The following is a 16,138-nucleotide window of genomic DNA, read 5'->3' as shown; positions in this document are numbered from 1 at the left end:
GTGCTGCTTGTGGCTGGTGAGCGTGATGCCAAGGTCACAGGAAGGAAATGGCGGTTGGGAGCAGTGACAACAAGCCCCGTGATGTGTTTAAGGATGGCAGGTGGCCAGCGTGGTACCTCTGCACTGCTTCATCTTTTGGCAGAGTGGTGGTGGGACTCAACTTTCCAAAAAGCTGAGCTTCCTCATCCCCTGTATTTCTTGCTAGTGCGGAACATCTTCCATGACATGTCCCGTTCCAGGATGGTGCCTGAAGTTCTTGGGGGTTGTGGCCTGCATGGATGGCGGAGCATGCTCTTGGGTGGACACGGTGTCCAGAAATTGGCATCCAGGCTTCATACTGCAGCAGCTAAGGCAGAAACAGAGGTCGCTGTCGTAGCTGCTTACAGGACGGGGAGCTGGTGTGCTGCTCTGGCCTGGTCACCGCTGCGTACAGTGCAGGTCCCTTGAGAACTGTGCTATGTCCTCATTTCTGTGCACGCTTTAAGGGGAGGTGGCAAGGATGCAGATGCTTATCCCTGGAAGAAGAAGATCTGAAAGGTTTCTTTCAATAAACAAGCATCAAGGTGAACTCGAAGTTCATTTGTTTTCAGAGTGCCAGCTACTGCTTGTGATGCTGCATCCTCATCCACTGCCTTTCTGTTTATATGGAATGACTGATGCAGATCTAATCATCTGCCTTGCTGGGACCTGCTGCAGGAGTGATGGTTGCCCACTGTGCTGGGAACACGTGGGCTGCTTCCTAAAGGAGATTAATGCTTTTGGAGAGACTTTTTGTGTCTCATCAGCTGAATCTGCTTCTCTTTTTCTCTCTGAATTGCTCTGCAAAAACTGTCTGCTTAGCAGATTGGGCAGGCAACTCTTTCAGAGCTGAAATGCATAATTATTTCCCTGGGCTGTGGATGGTATCGGTGATTAAGGTTCAGGGTCAGGCCTTGGGAAGCAGCCTTGTGTTTTGGGCAGACTTCTTTATGTTGGCCTTTTACTCAGTTTCTCTCCAAGGCCATTGGCAGACGTGACTTTTCCTCCCTCTCTCCTTGCTTCCCCAGCGTCTGTACACATACATCTTCTTGGTATTGCATGCTTTTCCTAGTGAATGCGCTGTATCAAGCTTTTTAACCTATAAATGAAAGGTAATTGCTAGTAGTTATGCTCAAAACAAAAGGGTTGTTTCTCATTGCATTCGCGCCACTCTTCTGAATTTCTGCAGAGATATTTGCAGTTTAAATGAGCCTGAAGCCATGATCAAGGTCTCTGTGCTTAGCTCTTCACAGCTTGGGGAAAAAGGAAGTGCCTGTTTCTGAGTCATTATTTAAAACTAATAATAGAAAAGTGTTGATCTATTCAATTTTTTTCCAGTTACCAGCTTAATTGCTGCAAAACAAAGTTGTTGAGAATCTCGTCTCTTGTAATGAGTAATCCCGGGAGTCTCTTGGTTTCTGCTACATTTACATTTCTTCAGGGTGGGTTCATGTTGCTCTTCAAAGATACAGCATGAATGTTTTTTCATCTCTTGTCTTTACAAAGTGTTTATTTTTTCTCTGTTTTAATTTAAATTTAATTGCTGTTTAATATGTGTAGACGTGAGTGACTGGGACCGTAATGCAGATGCTTCCTTCCAGATGCTTCCCTCGCACCTCTTGATCTGGGCCTGTCTCTTCCTGCCCCTCTGACCAGTGCTTAGCCAGTGCACCCCAGTGACGCCAGCTCGCCCTGCAAACCAGCTGCTGCCTCTTCATCCGTGGTTGTCCTGTGATTCATGGCCATGGCTTGTCCCAGGCGAGAGCCCAGGAGTATCTTTTCAAGGTCACTGGCTGTCAGTCATCTGAGGCAGAGGAGGAATGGGTTGCAGGGTGTTTTTTTTGGCATTGTTTTTGGCAGCAAGGTCTTGGCTGTGCAGTTGGCAGAGAAGGTGCAAAATGGCTGCAAATCCTGCCCGACAGCTGCTCCGTGTGATGTGAGAGTGTGTCCTCTCCTTATGGCTGCCTTGTAATTTAACAGCAATGGAAGAAAAAGCTCTCCCTTCCTTTGTGGATACTGGCTAGAGAGGGGAGACACGGATGCACTGACTTCTCTCTCCCTGTCCAAAGCTGGATAAAGGGGGTAAATTCCAGCATTATGTGCTATAACCACCCTGCATCACGCTAAGGCCCAAAGCAGCCCATGTGCAAGGTTCAGCAGGCTGCCTGCATCCCAATGGCTTTCTCAGCCTCTCTAAGTGCCGGTCAGGCGAGTGTATGGATGGCATAAGGCCACTGGGGGCTCTGTCGTCTTATTTTCCCTCTTTCACCCCATCAAGTCCAGCTTTCGTTGACATATAAGACATGTTAGTATTTGTGGACCCACACCCAACCAACATGCTGGATGCTTTCAGCTCTCTCCTCATTACCACACTTCAGAGCATGTGCTGGGAGAAGCAGTAAAGAAGTGGAGAGGGTTCACGTTGCAGTCGATGGTTTCTGGGTTTAAAACTTCTTGTTCCTTGCTGCTCTTTTCTTTTGAAGCCCTCCTTCCCCACCCTTCCACCACTGTGAATGTATTGTTGAGAAGTCAAAGGGGATCCAGGCTGTGCTGAGCTTTGTGGTAAGACCACTGGGTTGCTAGAACTGGGATGTAGCCTACAGCTTTAGGAATGTGCATTTTTTGTGGGTTTCTTGCTCTGTTCTGATGATGTAAAAGGCAGGGGGAGGGGGAAGGACAAAGAGTTCAACCAGCCATGCTTCCTTCCCCCCTGGTTTCCTAAAGGAGCTGGAATTTGGTATTTGACAAATAATGGCAGAATGATCGGAAAGGGCAGGCGGTATGCATCTGTGCTGGCCTGAAGTCAGAAGAGAACTAAAAATCCTGGAGTGTAGATGGTTATGATGCTAGTATTGATTCTATAAGGGCTGGAAAAATGCTTTGAAGCAGCCTTTTTGTGTCTGAATAAACCTGGCTTTGTCATTTCGTGCTCAGCCTGCAAAGTTACATCCTGTTCCCCTCCTGGCTTGCTTTTCCCTGGGGTTGACCACTTGGCCAAAGTCAGCATGGAGTTTCTAACCAGGCAGAACTGACGTGTAGATGCAAAAATAACCTGGGGGTTGACCAAGGTGTTTTGATCTGGGTAGAACTGAGACCAGCTTTAGCGCTAGCTCAGTGTTGAAGCAAAAGTCTTTACACAACCACTGAACAGATTCTGTCCCTTGCTGTTTGATGCTGCATTCACTGCTATGGTAGAACATTTGTGACCTGGCCCTGCAGCCCCTGTGTCCTCCAGGAAAAGACTGTCAGGCCTTGGAGCTCTTTGCATTTTGAGCAGTGACATGGCTTTACCAGGGTACAGGATGTCCTTAACACATGGGTACCTTTGCATCTCGGTAGTTTTTGTCTTAACCCTTTAAATTCATTTGTGGTTTAGGGGGACAAAATTGCAAACCCTTTACGCATGAACAACTGAGATTTGCCCTGGGATAATGTGCGAGATGAAGTGTTTTGGCTGTGTGTTTTGCATCCCTCAAGGTGGCACTGGCAGGATAGAGGGCAGGGGATGAATGGTAGCATTGAAAGGGGGGCGAAGAAAAGCTAGTTTGTTCCTCCTTATGTAAGCTGGACCTTCGTGGCAGCCCGCGGGGAAAGCCGGTGACTTGGCAGGGTGCTGCGTGGCTGTGGTGCAGAACGGTGCCAGGGAGGGTGCGGGGTGTGGTGACTTACAAGCAGGCCGTGTTGCTTGAATTTAAGGGCTTGCCCATGTTGGTCTTGCTCCTAAGCCCTCTAGTCAAGGGCAGGAAGGGAATATAAAACAGAATTTAATAAAGCCATCGATACCTGGCTGTTTGGGGAAGAGATGAGGAGGGTGGGTGACACACTCCCCTTGATTAAATCAAATTGGGAATATGGCTTGGACTGTGGAGATAGAGGTTTGTCCTTGTGGGAGCTGGGTAGCATTTGGCCTGGGTGCTGTGGGAGAGCCCAGTGCTGGGACAGGAGCGATGTGGGGGAGCCCTGTGCCAGGACAGGAGCGATGTGGGGGAGCCTGGTGCCAGGATGGGAGCGATGTGGGGGAGCCTGGGATGGGACGGGAGTGATGCTCAGCAGGGCAGTGGAGCTGGCTGAGCCTCTTGCTACAGTTGCTGTGTCTGTGTGAGGTGCTGTTGGATCTGGGGCTGTGTGGCTGCTCTGCAGTGGCCCATCTGAAACACATTTTCTGTTCCTGAGTTCTGACAAGTGCTGCTGCCGCTCCCCCCAGCCTGGCTCCCATGGCAGCAGGAGACCAGCTTTCACACCCGCTGGCAGCAGCGACTCCTGTCGCGGGTGCCCTGTGAAACCATTGTGCAAAGCACCACTGAAACCTGCAGGCAGGCTCTGGCGCTCAGCAGGAGCTTTTATTTGTGCAACCTGTGTTGCAGGTCGTGTCCAGGCTTTGGGTTACAAGGGGCTGCAGTATGGGGCATCTGAATACACTTAAACAGTGAGTGACACCTCACACCCCTACTCCTGCCTGCTGGCTTACTGCTGGAGCTGGGAATCGGGCCCTGCTGCCTTTTCCCTGCGAGACGTGAGGTTTTTTTCCCTTGTCTCTTCTCAGTGTCCTCTGTCTGGCACTTACCAGTGTCCCCTCCAGCATCCTGACGTGCTGTGGTGCCTTCCCATGGGGCTGGCTGTGGTGGCCCGATGTCTTCACAGCCCTGCTTTGTCTTGTTGTTTGTGGTTTTGCCTCATTCAGGGATGGCTTAAAATATTTAAAAAAAATAAGAAGTGGAGAAGTTGTAGCAGCTGGTTCCTGTCAGGAGGGAGGTGCGGGATCAGCAGCCCGACCCTTGACAAGGAGGGAGGGAAGTTTCCACACCAAAACTCCCTGGATGTGTGTTTGGGCACCCTAAGCCAAACCTCTTTAAACTTGAGCCTTTCTTGCTTTTTAATGCTCAGAAAACACAGCTGCCCCGCCTGAAGATGGTGTTTCCTTGCCTGGGGAGGCTTTGGGTCACAGTCTCAGCTTCTCTTTCATGTCTTGTTTCTGCCCGGGGCAGCGCCGGCCAGAAGTGGGGGGTGATACATCTGTTTGCCAGCAGCGGAGTGCGAGCGTTCGGGCTCTCACCACCCACAGACCGACAGAAATGTGGTGAAATCAGGAGCAAACCTGACACTCAAGGCGATGGAAGCCCCTGAAGAAAGCTGTCGCAATATTCAATGGAAAGCAGTCACTTTTCTGCAGGTGTTTTGTTTCTTTGTGAGCCTTTGTGTTTCTTTGTGAGACTGGAAAATTAATTGCTGCTACAGAATGCCAAAGGCTCCAAAAAGCCACACAGAAAGAGGTGATTAAAAAATAATCTATGGTGCTAATGGAGAATGGTGCAGTAATTTTAGCAGGCTGCCCCAGAGGGGAAGCGGTCAGATGAGCAGGGCTGTGCATCAGTCTTTGCTCACCGTTTATACCTTAAGACTACTGCTTTTTATTTCTTTGGCTTTTCAGGTGTTGATGTCCTTGCCGTCTGTGGAGTCCAAACCTGGACTGTGAGGTTTGGACACGGCTGGTAGGGTCCATCACATTTGGAGAGAGACGACTCCCGGGCTGTGGTGGGATGCAGGGTGGCGGGAGATTCCCATGCAGGGGCTGGTGTGAACACAGGTGTCACAAACCCAGGGACTGGTGCAATGGACTGTGTCCTCCTCAAACCAAGAGGCAGAGCTGAGGAGCATGTTTTTCATTAGGAGTGCTGCTAATTGTTTGTTGTAAGCCCTTTGGTGAGTTACTCAAGCTGTGTTCTGTTTGTCCCCTGTAGTGGAGCTGTGGGAGATACCTCTGGAGATGTTTTCTGAAGGGCTCTGGGGTGTGAGCTGTGTCCACGGGAGGTGTGGAGGTCTCCAGGAGGAGCAGTGCCTTGGGTGGGAATGTTGGAAGACAGGGCTGCAGCATTCAGCGCTGAAAGCCATGTAAAACTGCTTCAAACCAGACTTCTCTTACCACAGGGTGAGTCTGGAAGCTGTTGGCCTGAAAACTGTCTGTATTGATTCAAGCAGTACGTACCCTTCAGAGAGCTCAAGGGCTTGTGTGGGTCTGCGGGCCAAACTGAGCTATGAAAATGCACAGAGGTCACGGCTCACCGTCCTGTGCTATCCCTGGCTGGCTTCCAGGCAGCTCGGGATGCAGGGGAGGCATGGAGCATGCCATGCCTCTGAACAAAATGTCTGTCTTTATCTTGGAAAATGCTGGACATCCTTGAGCAGAGGGTGCTCAGCCAGCTAAGATGGCAGTAAGCAGTAGCGGGGCTGTTGCTTTTCATCTAATGAAGGAGTCTGTAATTTTGTCTCAGGTTCTTATCCTTAGACTGTGCCTAACTGGGTGTCAGACTGTGCCAGTATCAAAATACTCCCAGCCTTGCCCAGCCCCCGTGTTAATGAAGGAGACTTTTCCTGACCCACCAGGCAGTGCCTTCACGAATCCCATGTTTTATCCCCCAGGCAGATGGATCACACGCAGCTTTGGCAAAGCCACTTTATGTGGCAGAGAATCTGCAGTTTCAGTGTTTATTTCTCTGTTGTTGCAGGAATTCAAAACGGGTGGAAGAAAATGCCATCGGGATTGACTCTTGTTTTGTTTGGACCCTGGACAGGTCTCTGGAAAACATAGGAGGAGCGCAGGGGACAGAAAAGCGCCAAGAAGATGTGTCAAAAAGACAGTGGCGGCCAAAAGTGTGGTCAGCAGGGAGTGGAGCAGGGCTGGGGATGCGGTTCTGAAGGATAGAAAGGGTGGGGGGAGTTGAGGGCATCTCCAAACAGAATGGGGATGCTACAGAGTGGGTAAATGCTGAGGGGAGGGAGAGGGGCTGCTGAGAAACCAAGTGCCATCTCCTGCAGCATGGAGACCTGCCCCATTTGCTTCCCCAGGGGTTGGGAGCAGGGACCAAAGCAGAGAAAAGAAATAATTGAATAAGTAAGCGATGAAAGCTTATCAGAATACAGTGGGCAAAATCCAAGGAGGCCTGATACACAATGCAGGTTCAGATTATCCAGAGTAGATGTGGCTTTGTGAATGATGGTGGGACTTGTAGGTTTGGACTGAATAAGCAGTTACTTAGAGGTAGACTAAAAATAGCAGTGGGCTAAGGCGCTTCTTGCGTGCACTGGGAGAGGAGGGCTTGCAGCTTCACCAGCTGCCAGGCTCTGCGAGCAGGGCAATGTCCATAGGGGATGGAAGCGCAGGAGAGATGGTGGCCATGACCTTTCACATGCTGTTGGGCACCTCTGTCTATCTCCAGTTTTTCCCTCTCTCAACCTCTGTATGTCTGATTGATTTCAGACTGTATATTTTGGCTCTTGGGTAAATCAGAAGTATTTGTCACCTAGAATGATCACGCTGAGAGTATAAAGCTTTTTAGAAAGCCTTCAGTGACCTTTAGCTAATGGGAAATCAATGAACTGAGTGTATATAAGCATTTCCCAAGTGCTGGGTAGTGCTGTGCACAGTGGGGATCCGCGCTGGCGTAGCACAGCTACCCGATAGTAGTCTGGGCACGCAGGTCTTCTGGATAAAGGTCTTGCATCAGCTCCAGATGACCTAAAGTTGTGGGTTTTGATTACCTTTACTTGCGTCTTATCTATTTTGAGTGTCAATGTATGTGCACATAATGTCAGGTGTCAGAATCAATCCGCCACCCTGGGCTGGCGAACACATCTGAAATGTTTAAACAAACACATAAGTTTTTTGATAGGGTGAAATATATGCAAATTATGACCTTCTGTTTTCTATAAGCAGAGGATCATTTTTGTAATTACATTTAGTACATTCCAATGGATTGTCATTTCTAGGATGGTCACACCTCCCTGTTAATGCAGTTTTGTTCTTCAGTTCTCCTAAGCAAGCCCCTGTTGTGGCCTGGGGATGCTTGTGCTGGGCAACCACCAGGCAAAAGCGGGTGTTGCGCTGGGTGCGGGACAGTGAGGCTCCAGCAGTGGCTGAGGACACCCCCCTGGCTGTACATCCCTGAGCCTGCCAGCTTTTCCCTCTTCCAGCTACCGTTAGGAGCCAAAGAGTGAACCCAGCACACACAGACACGGCTGCTGTGTGCACCGGCCAGTTTTCACTGCGTGGATCCAGGGATTACAGCAAGTCCTTGGTTAGCAGGACTGCGAGCTAATCCCTGCTTTGGAATGTTGGAATCGGGGTTGTGTTGGTTTTTCCTCTTCTTGTTTAGGTGCCTCACATCTGAGCTTTCTGGATTTCTTGGACTCTCAAAATAGCGTCTGTTTCCCGAGACCTGCCCGCTGCAACAGGAGAAAGACTGTATGGTGGACAGTAAAACTCATAGCGTTATTCCACAGGTACTACCGAATCGAGGCAATTCTCAGATCAATTTTGCATCATATACACAGATTTTCCTGGGGAAAGTGAGGGTGCTAGGAGCCAGCCTGAAAACAAAAGCCCTTTGTAAGACCAGGACAAACGGTGTTTCTGTTCCATCCCACAGCACCAGGTAGGGGCAGAGCTGCAAGATGAAGCTGCGGTGTGGTGAGATCCCCTTCGCGTACCAGAACTGGGGTGGGTTGGGACCAGGTCCCCCAGCACAGCCATGGCTCCAGGCTACAGCATGATTTTGGGGAGCAGATCTGTTTTAAATAAGATACAAAATGCCTTTCATCAACATGTGAGAATGTGAATTCAAGATGTCAGGGCAGGTTCCAGATGCTGTTGCACTTTGCATTTATTACATTTTTTAGAGCTTAGGAAAAAGGTCAGTGTGCTTGGATGCAGTTCCTGACTTGGAAAGTCTGCAGGTTTGCGAGTAATGCTTTTAATTTTATTTGTAATAGGAAGACAGCCTGCTTGCAAAGTTTGCCTTTGGAACCAAGATGCTAGCTGAAACCTAGCTCTTGAGTTTGTCAGTTTAGGCTAAAAAGACAGCTAGGGACAAGCTGGGTATTGTTTTGGTTTGGGTTTTTTTTCTTTCTTTTTTGTTTTTTTCCTCCAATATACAGGAAAAAGCTTTCAGTATAGATTAGGTTGTTGTCAGTGTTAGCTTTTTTTTCTGGCTGTGCTCATTGGAAGGAAATTTCCAATACAGCATAGTTGCCAGAAACAGATTCTTTGCTGGAACATTTTGATTAAAATATTCTGACTTGCTCCTTGTAGTGATGCCATTTAGTGCGAGAACACACGGCAATTGGCTGCTTTGTTCTTAATACTGAGCTTGATGTTTTCTTTATTTTTGTTGGGATTTTTTTTGCTGGTGTTTGCTTTCGACAAGCCTGTTATCACACTACAGAGATTGTGATGCCACTTGGATGTCCACAAAATAAAGTATTTCTGTAGGGTCCTTTCTTGGCCCTTCTTTAGAACTGTGTAGTGCTGGAAGTCAGGAGCAATGGCAGGAGGAATCCCATTAGGATGGAGTTAATACGCTGGTGAAGGACCAACATGGGCAAGGTGCTGGAGACAACCTGTGTTTTCTCTGATCTCTGGATCTTCTTCCTTCTTGGAGTCAGACACTGTGTATTTGCCTCCAGGATCTCGTTAGTGCCTTCCCAGTAAAAATGGGGAAACTACACGTGTTTGGCTTGATCTGCTTGACCCTGGCAAGGCATTGCCGAGGCCATTGTGCTACTGCAGCTCACTGCCCTGCAGCTGCAAGGCTTGACAGCGTGGTGCCACGACATGGCTCTTCTCAGCCTTTTTAGACTGTTCCCCAAAGATAGCATGAGCTGGATTTGAATTTGTTTTTCTTCTTTTCTTGTTTGGTCAAAAGCGACGGGAGATATTTCCCCCCTGAAAGAACAGCAGTGTTTGGTTTGAGAAAGGATGAGGTCAAGAAAAGGCAGGAAGAGGCTGTCTCATTGTGTTTTCGGTTACTCGAGTGCTCTTTTGCACCTGCACCAGACTTCCACTGGTGAGAACTGGGGCTTTGCTGGGCTCCCAGAACAGTGCTGTCAGAGGGGAAATATCTTCCACTCCCCAGTCGCGTCCTGTGTTTTCCTTCTCACTCTGTCATCACTTTGCAGAGTATAATCCTGAGATCACATCCATCCCTCCAAGGTCTCCGGAGCTGCTCCGAGTGGGCAGCTGTGTCTGTAAACCCACCGTAGCGTGGGGCAGCCACCACCAGCTCCAGCCCCAAAGTGGCGCAGCTGAAATCAGCTCCTCAGCAGGATTTTTCTGGCTCGAAGCTGTATCACATCTATACTGTTTCCACTTCTGCAGTTAGCCTGGAGGTGGTTTCGCCTTGTGTGCTGTAAAACTGCCTTTACGACTACAGCGTTGACATAAGCAACTGGAGCTGAATTTATGGGCAGGTAAAGCTGTGTCTCCTTCTGCAAGTGCAGCCACCGCCTGGCACATAACTTCTGTGCCTTCCAAAACACACTGTGGCATGGAAGGGGACGAAAACCCCAGGATTAGTTGTGTCAAATCTTTGAGCGTCTTGGCTCATGTCAGTGGGGCTTCATTCCCCATGCCGGGGAAAATGCGTGGGTTTATGCTTCTTGTTTCTTACCAGCAGCAGAACAGACAAGAGCTGGGGTGAGGGATGGAGGGGGGCTTTCCCGTCACTCCCTGCTGGGGATGAGGAAGAGGTTAGCACATGTGCCAGGCTGCAGGGGCCATCAGCTCTGGGATTTGCGCCCAGGCAATGCCAGCCCCTGCGGGCTGCTGCTTTCCGATGGGCAGGCGGGCGCTGGAGCAGCGACGTGTTTTTATTACTGCGCAGCACAGGCTTACCAGGAGTTTGGGCTGGAAGGCTGCAAGGCCTTTAACGTTTGATGTTTACACAGCCATCACCCCTGTGTTCCTGGCCCTCCTCAGGCCCAGAGAGTCGAAATCACCAGCAGTGAAGGGATTAACAGGCAGGTGATTTTAAGGGCTCCCTTCCCATTAGGGACATGTCTCCTGTTCTTTTTTTTTCAGTGAAGTTATCTGCAAATAAAGAGAAATTTTGCAAAATTGGAAGTTTAAGAATAAAAAAGAAGGAAGGAAGAATAAAAGAATTTGAAGAATAAAAGATTACTTTTAAGAAAAGAAAAAAAAATTAAGAATAAAAAAGGAAACCGAATTGACAGGTCACGCTTCTGGGCTATTTCAATAGCAGTTTAATACAAATAGATTCCTGTGTGTAAATGTGTTGGAGCTGCCTTTGCATTGCCTTTCCCAAGAGTAGAGGGCTCCAGGAATGTGGCTGTTTCCAAAGGCTGAGATATATGCCTAAGAGGTGAAGGGTGTTCCATTCTTAGTTCTGCATCTGGGCCAGGCTCTGATCTTCAGTGAGTCACTTATCTGCTTGATGCCTCCAGTTTTCCTGAGGTTACAACTACTAACTTATTTCTAAGGATTTGGAAACTCTCTTGGGTCAGACAGGTACAGAGGCTTACAGAAAAACATGGGTTTGGTTAATGGCTGCAACAATGAAATGGTTTCAGTTACTTACTACCCTGGGCTGTGGTTACATGGCAAGTTAAGCAAACAATTAGGTTACTGCGGCGGCGCCTGCAGGGAGGTACTGACCCATTAAAAATCTTGTTTTGCTGGACACCTTGTACAGAGGTCTTAGTTTGTGCTAGTTATCCTTAATCTAAATCATGTGTATTTGATAGCTTAGTGTGCTGCAGTTGGATCCTTTCCTATTGTGTTTTTCAGGGATGTGTGGTACGTGCCTTGTATTAGCTCCAGAGCGCTGTACACAGTATTTTCTGCATGCAATAGTCTCTGGATTTTAATAACTTACTGGGCAGGTCGATGGTAAGTTGACATCTGTCTAGTCCTATTGGCACTTCTTCGGTTTTATTTTGACTTGGCAAACTGTGGTGCAAAGCAGGCTTTATTCCTGCCAAACAATTTTTTTTCCTAGGGTGGGGTTTTGTTTTTTTTTCCTTTTCCTATTCCTTCTTTAACTTTGCCTTCTCTGCCTATTTTAAAGGATGCAGCAGGCTAGCCCCTGTTCTCCTTCCCTGCTCCCACATAGACACCTTTGGAAGAGTACCACAGCCCCAATTTTGCAGTCTTTGCAGTTCGAGTGTGTTAGATGGTGGTAGAGACCAGAGTACCTATTAGGACTGTGTTTAGCCTAACGGTATTTGAGATTATATTTGAGCTGGTGGAGCTAGAAGAGGACTTCAGAGATGCTGGAGAAGAAAAGTTATTCCAATAAACCAATATACTCTCTGGGGCCCCAGGGGCAGCAAAAGAGAGAATAGAAATAGGTTATCTAAAGCCCAGGCAAATAAAATATTCTTATTATAACTCCATGGGCACTATGCCAGCTCTCTGTAAGCAATATTTCTCTTTGCATCTCGCTTTGCCAGTTAATTGGACATCTATTATTTCATGATTTCAGCAGGAAACATAGTCTGAGTGATGACTTTGGTACCCAGCCCAGTGCTACTGTGCACTTCGAGCCCTGAATTGTGGAAACGCTTCCAGTCGGTCTCTGCTCCTTCTCCAAATACATATGTGAATTGTCAGTGCTGCTTGGTGACATTTTCTAGGGATGGCGGTTCTGTGACATGCTCCTGCAGCAGGCAGCTCTTTCTGTGATACTCAGGGCTCTGTAAGGATGGAAGGTGAAGGCAGCTCCTCCTTCCCCATCCACTGCTCCTCTCCTTGTCCTGCCTGGGGACCGGTTTTGCTGCTCCCTCGAGGACATGGGGACAGAGTCACATGCCACTTGCAGGGATGCAGCAGCCCAGGGCTGGTCCCCCAGTGCCCAGTTCTCTCTGCCAGACTATTTCAGCGACAGTTACATCTGGAAGTGTTGGTGGAAGCAGCTAATTTTAAGCTGATACAATTTCTTTAATTGTTTTTCAAGATCCTGATTTTGTAAACAAGTTTATTTGCCCTTCCCACCTGACACTGGCGTTATCCACACAGCCGAGGAACGCAGACCAGTGTCTGAGCACAGTTATAGCTGCCTGCCCGGATGCTCCTAATGAATTGTTTGCAGACAAGGTTCAGACCTGCAATTACTCACAGAAATTATTCAGCAAATAGTTTTGAATAATGAATCCCTTTGAGAAATTTGAGCTGTTTTGCAGGCAGATTCCAGACAGAGAACATGCTCAGAAGTCCTAGCTTTTAACACATTTTCCCCTCTATTTGCCAAGCTGTGGAGTTGGCATAGTATCCTTTTCCGATACCTTCCCATAGCATTAAACTGCTCCACCAGACACATGTGATGCAGGCTGAGAGCGCCCACTCAAGAGTCTCCTGCTCTGGTAGAGCTACGGGCACCCTGTGCCCCTAAGTCCTCCCACATCCCCTCCTGGATGGGGGTCTTGATTCCTGTTTTTCCAGTCCAGCTTCCCTGGAGTGAAGCAGTGGGGATGTCTTTGCCCATAGATGCTACCAGCAGTGCAGAGCATTGAGGGTTGGAGAGTGGATCCTGCCTGGTGTCATGCCTCTTGGCCACAATTGCCTCTGTGATCTGCAAAATCTGCACCTTAAATTGCTGCAGGGACATTGAGCAAAGGGGCTGTAGAAGTGCAAAAAGCCAGGAGAGATCTGGGTGAGAATTTGACATCCTGAGAGCTAAAAGAGGAGGAAAAAGCAGCTTGTGAGGTCAAGTTTCTGTGGATTCATCCCAGCTCGCACCTGCCAGACAGTGAAGCACGGTGCATGACGTTTTATAGCTGGGGGGTGGAGAGCTTTTGGCAGGGAAAGCAGAAATGACTGACATCACTTTGTGAGCTGAGGTTGCTCAGTCCCTGAGTCCCATCGAGGGGCTGATTACTGTGGAATAAGAAGATGGCACTTGCCAGCAGGGAATCATGAGAGCAAGGAGCTGAGGACCTGGATATTTTTTTTCTGGGGGGGCAAGTGGCTTTCAATCACCTGCTCTGGACCCTGGAACTGGCCAAAGTGGTGGATGCTGTAGGAAGGACAGGGCAGAACCTGTTAAGCATGCTGGTAAGTGAAGGACACAGATCTTAGGGTGAACAGGAGAGTTCAGCCTGGTGGCACAGTAATCTGATGGTTAAGTATTGGGGCCTGTCATTCACACGGCCCTAAGTCTTCTGTGTCCACTTTTACAGGCCAGGGGAAGGCTCTGGCACCAAAGGGGAGAGGAGAGGTGATTCCCACAAACAGACCTGCTCGTGCCTTGTTGGGAGATGCATTTGGGGTAAGGCTGGGGTTGTGGTCCAGATGGCCCCCCCTGCACTTGCAACAGGTAGCGGCAGGAATCTCCCCTTCGTGAGACAAACCCTGCAGGGTCAGGCTGCATCCGTGGGGCTGGGGGCCCTTCAGGGCCAAGTAGAAAGATTTGGGAGGTTGTGATGGGTGTCCTCTCCTCCACGTGTGGTCCTGTCCTGTGGAGTCAAGGGATGGGCGTCCATAAAACCAGAGGTGATATTGCCACAGCAGCAGGGTTTATGCATCCTCGCTCAGCGCCCCAAAGGATGGATCTCGGGGTTATCTTCCACTTACCCGTGAGCTCCCATTGAACTGGGGCTGGTTTCCAGCCCCCTCCCCTCAGGATTTGCCTTAGTGAATGCAGCAGCTGCACCTTTTAGACGCTTGTACGCAGCTACCTCTGCCTGGACGTAGGGCAGGAATATAAATTAACTCCTGTCTCGGATGGGGTCTATGCGTTTAGATTTGCAAATTCTGCATTTTCAACTGTGTTTGAAAACACACCCCCACCAAAGCTCCCACAGCCCTTCTGAAGGGGCCGAGATGGGAAATTCCCTTTCTCGGGATGTTTTGCCACCTAGTGCCCAGCTGGGAAATCTCAGCCGGCAGCCAGCTCTGGGCAAAGCAGGGGCCTTCTGGGGGCGAAAGCACCAGGGGTGGCTTTTCCAGGAAAGCGTAAATATTTTAGGAAGCAAGGTGATACAGGAACCTAGATTTAGGGACTTCTGCGGGTGAGACTCATTGGTAGCCAACAGTGTTTATTGGTGTCTTCTTTCTGACAGCAGACCTCAAATTTTAAACTGTTCCACTGCTGTCATTCCTGTTGCATCCCTCAAAAGATGGTAGTGGGAAGAGTGAAGAAAGTAGAGGAGCAAAGACCTGTTGACCCGGGAGATGAGTATCACAAAGGGTGGTGGAGTTGGATGGGAAGAGAAATGGCAGGAAGGACAGGGGTGACCTGGGAGCATGTCAGGCATGAAAACAACTTGCGCCAGTCACCGATCTGGGTCTGTCTTGATTCCCTTGTCCTTCAGACAGCAGCTTGCTCCTGAGTGATGAGGCTGAAGCTCTGAAGAAGCAGCCCTCTGCCAAGAGCATGTCTCACTGTTGTTCCCCTGCTGCTCAGGAGATGCTTGAAGAGAGGCTGGTGATGGATGAGACCTGTCTGTGTGGAACAGGCAGGAGGTCTGTCAAATAGCAAAGGAGAACAACAACACTACTGACCCAGACAGACCCAATGCCAGAGCAAACTCCCTGTCTGCCTGGAAGGTAAATGATAGCGGCTGGGAAGCCAGACCTACGGTGGTTTCTCTCTCTCTCTCTCTCTCGTTGCTGACAGTTTGCAGATGATGGAGAAATGCCCTGTTGCTGGAGAAGGGTGAGAAGACAGAAGGTACAGATGGAGCTGAAGAACCACAGGTAAGCAAAGGCTGCCAGAGCATCCTATTTGTCTGTTAGTCAATGTGTCAGCTCTCTCACTTGCTGCCTCTCCTGTGGACAGGGCGTGGGCAGCACCTACAGCCATTTCTGACATGGGGATTTGGCATCTCTCACCAGCACCATGTTTCACTGGGAAAGGGGGACTTGGAGAGCCACTGTCAGAGGTGAATTCCTGCTGCAGTGAGACGCAGCCTTAAAATGGTACTTTGAAACTGCGAGGAGCAAGCACCACAGTGCCAGGGCAATGGCTTGGTGCTTTTGCTAGCCAGGAGCTGACCTAGGGAGAGAAAGTCCTGTCCTAAAGCAGCCTCTCACAAACAGCCCACCTGCATCTGGAGGATGCTTCTGGAGAGACAGGTGCCCAGGGAGGGTTCTTTGCCATCTGGGGCAGCAGTCTGCCCAACTCTGGCATTAGCTAGCATCGTCGAGCGCTGGGGCTGGTTCAACAGCAAGAGCAGGCGGTTGTATGCATGTCCTTCTGCCACTTTGTATTGGTGCTGCCAAGTAATCTGGTGCTGCATGCATGCAATATGCTCAAACACTCTGTGATCACAAGGATCAGATTTTCAAAGCTATTAGCCTCCCAAATATTCCAATAGGTGACTAATGGCT

General features: G+C 49.2%; 1 protein-coding gene across 1 annotated transcript in view; it reads left to right on the top strand.

The window, feature by feature from the left end:
- The window catches only part of KIF19 (kinesin family member 19), a 46,294-nt gene extending 30,785 nt beyond the window's left edge, over positions 1-15,509 (top strand). The window contains 1 exon segment of the mRNA XM_080382494.1: positions 15,426-15,509. The gene's annotated coding sequence lies outside the window, so the exon portion shown is untranslated.
- Positions 15,510-16,138: the final 629 nt, after the last annotated feature.

Source organism: Falco punctatus, assembly GCF_963210335.1.
Source record: "Falco punctatus genome assembly, chromosome: 4".
NCBI classification, from domain to species: Eukaryota; Metazoa; Chordata; class Aves; order Falconiformes; family Falconidae; genus Falco; species Falco punctatus.
The sequence above is the reverse complement of the archived record's forward strand: the minus strand, read 5'-3'. Positions and strand labels throughout refer to the sequence as shown.